Source organism: Agrilus planipennis, unplaced genomic scaffold (genome assembly GCF_000699045.2).
Source record: "Agrilus planipennis isolate EAB-ADULT unplaced genomic scaffold, Apla_2.0 scaffold1501, whole genome shotgun sequence".
Taxonomy (NCBI): domain Eukaryota; kingdom Metazoa; phylum Arthropoda; class Insecta; order Coleoptera; family Buprestidae; genus Agrilus; species Agrilus planipennis.
The window spans coordinates 2,823-6,288 of NW_020440151.1; the positions used below are offsets into that span (position 1 = coordinate 2,823).

Here is a 3,466-nt window from a genome sequence, read left to right on the forward strand (position 1 = left end):
TTATTAAATTATGATCTATAATATGTTCTCTAATTCCAATAACGATCTTCCCATTACCGTGTCCGTATGAATTCCTAAATTGCTAGTTTATATCATTTCTCTTCACTATTTATAATTATTCTACCTAAATATATGTAAATTCTGAAATCACTTCAAAAATTAATTCATCCTTTGGTCTTTAAAGTTATTTGATTTAAAATTCTAGTTTAAAACGCTTTTCACTTACTTAATGTATACTTCCTGTTTCAGGAGCAACAAGTCATGTGTTCGTTTCGAGAGACCACATGTTAATACATTGCAACATGAGAAAATGTAAGTTTATTTATTTTTTATTTATGCGAATTAAAAATTACGATTTTCGTCTTTTTTCACTTTAATATTGTTCTAATATTTAATAACAACAAATCATTACAAACTGTTATTAAGAAATTTTTTGTGTTATTACGTTAAAAGATGTTTACATTGTTTTACGTAGAACAATATTTTTACAGAATGTTTTGTAGAGTTAATTATGAAAACAAACGAACATCCCTTTCTTTGTGAAACTGTCGAAGAAAAATTTCGTTGGCTTAGGTATCTAGAGCATAAAAAATGCCATACGAATAAAAGCAGTGTCACGAAATAACAATTTATTTAAATATGCATATAGAATTGTTCTTATGACGGTCATGTTAGTTTTGCGCGTATATTTACATAGATATAATCTTATGCATGGAATTCTTGCTTTAATAGAATACGGCCATAACCATAAGAAGGTAGACGTAATTAAATAACATAATAACAATGCAAGACAGGAAGCCATTTAGTCTACTAACCTTAAAAAATAGTTCTTTATATTATATACAAATTGTCCGCTCAATTTAAAAATATTTGCGAAAAAAAAAACAAAATGAATGATGACATCGACTTTTGAAAATGTGTAGAAAGATAATATTTAATATAATCATAATTTCTTCTTACAAAAGTAGATATTTTTTAAAGGATTTAGAGTCATTTTTCGTTTATATTGGAGCCCATAATAAATCATGCCCAAATATTTTTCAAGATATTATACTCAAAAATTTAAAAAATATATATTTAATTCAAATTCCTCGCAATTATCCATTTAAAATGACACCCCACATGACCCATGGATAATTTTCAAGGACCCCGTCCCCTTCCATATTCTTTAAGTAAGGTAATTCATGGAAAATATTATTTATCGACCTGCAAACTTTCTGCATTGAACAGTGATTTTGTAAGGTTTCCTTCTTAGGGGCCTTCATAAACCTAATTTATGCTTAACTGTCTTTCGTTTGCTTTGATTTATACAGTTAAAGCAAAATTTTTCCCGAACATAGAAATTAAACGTTTCTTTAACAACATTTTTTCTTTTCATATCAACTTTGATAAGTGTGTGAAATATGAAAATACTATCTGCTACTCTGAAAACTGAATTCTCACAATATTCTGACTTGCACTACCCCCCTCCTTCCCTTTAAGGCTTTAAATTGCATTTATGGTTCTTATTACTTTATAGCTTATTTTAAAAGATGGGGCTGATGTCCCCCACCCCCTTTGGTGATTGCATATATTGTAAAAAAAAGATAGATATCCCTATGTTCGGTTCTCAATTTGCTTGTACTGTACCTATAGGAGGATTATTCCTAAATTTTGTTAATTAAAATTTTTTAAACTGTGCCTATTATAAATACTTCTACTCCGTTCGTATTAACGTAAAATAATACATAGTACTAACAAGTAAAAAGTTAACTGGACATTCAATGTGATAAACAAAAAACATTTTATTACAATCTAGACTTTATAATAGTTTAAAATGTTAGCGCTTAAAAACATAATTAAGTATGACATGATGTCTTTCACAGTTAACCAACTTTTTAAACAAAAACATGTACTTATTTTACGGATTAAGTACAAAATTAAACACAGATTTAGCTGTTGTCGTTAAAAACTTAAACAATTTCACGTATACACTTGACAAAGACATTGTGCTATTTTCATAATTTAATTTTACAATTTTCTTTTTTGTGCACGCCATCCGCAATTTTCCTTTTTGTGAACCCCAGAAGTTCTAGTTACGTTTTCATATTTGCTGTATGCATAAAAGCAAGTAGAATTTAATCAGGCACGGGGTACATCTGTCACACATAAAAGAAGAAAAGATAATAAAGAGAAAATGGACTGAAGGTACTTGCGACCTTGGTCTTTCATTTCTTTCAAGATCTAGGTCGAAGAAATGACAGTAGGTCGCATACTTTTCGATTTCTAAACGCCACAACGTCATCGAGATCTTTCTTTAAACGTCTAATTTGTAAATCTTTACTGATCCTGAGGATACAATATACTAATACTAATAAGTACTTTATGCAAACTTTCGATTTTTTGTTGATATCAAGAACGATTTCTAAAAATAACTCTGGCGATATTTTGATTTAATTAAACTAAGTGTCTTAAATATATGGTCAACAAGTTAATGAACTTGAACTTGTTTTCTAGGAAAAATCTCATCAAAAATTCGATAATCTTTTATACAATTAGGTAACTAGGTATAATATTCCTTAAAAGAAAAATTACCAAATTACAATAAATTGTATAAAATATTTATCAATATTTATCAAGAAAAGTTAATGTATAAACAAATAATTACACCCAAAGTGTTAAGATATACACAAAATAAAACAAAACAAATTAGATCGTGTTTTATAGTTATATTTCCCATTTCCCAACGTTTTTAAATTGTGGTATTTCAATTATTAAATTATGAATCCACAAGTCTGAGAAAGTTACTGTCACTGCTTATTTGTACGTAAACAGTACATGTTAATTACTTATCATAAAGGAACTATGTTTTTATTTAATTATTGACCAGCTTAAAAGCCGGTCCCCAAAAAATTATTTATAAACTCATTTGAGTTGTCCTCCTCCACGGAAATCTTTAGTAAAAGGCGAAAGATTTATTCGGCCTGAAGGAAGACCAGAGTGCAGAAGTGAGTTGCGAGTATAAGCTCCTCTGTATATGCTTTTACAAAGCATATCCAAATGCCACCACGGCACCATCTGTTGTACATCTTAACAAACTGTTTAAAAAAAATATTTTTAAAAGTTGTGAATATTAAAACTTGAAAATTTTAACGTAACATTCAGATAGATATTATCAAATTATTTTTCTCCAAAACACTGTCATAATGTGTATGAAGCTCATAAAATCAATTTTTATTTTCAAATCTCGAAATGTTTCTCCAAACATAGAATCATTAGGAGAAATAGTACAAATTTTAATTTCTATTGATTGTATATTCGTGGTATAAATTTTTCAAGTTGCTTTAATCATAAGGAATTCTTTATTGTGTTTCCGTTTCCGTATTTGGAAAGGTTTGTTACATTGTTATGGGTAGGGTTATTATTATTATTTTTATTTTTATTATTTTTTTTATTGTTAGTGTCGGTAGTAGGGCAGTTTTGTTGT

The 3,466-nt window shown here is 28.3% G+C and overlaps 1 non-coding gene across 1 annotated transcript; it reads right to left on the reverse strand.

Moving 5' to 3' along the window:
• Positions 1–2,863: 2,863 nt before the first annotated feature.
• LOC112906037 lies at positions 2,864–2,983 on the reverse strand. The gene has a single exon (XR_003232135.1). It is a non-coding gene; the product is annotated as a U5 spliceosomal RNA (small nuclear RNA).
• Positions 2,984–3,466: the final 483 nt, after the last annotated feature.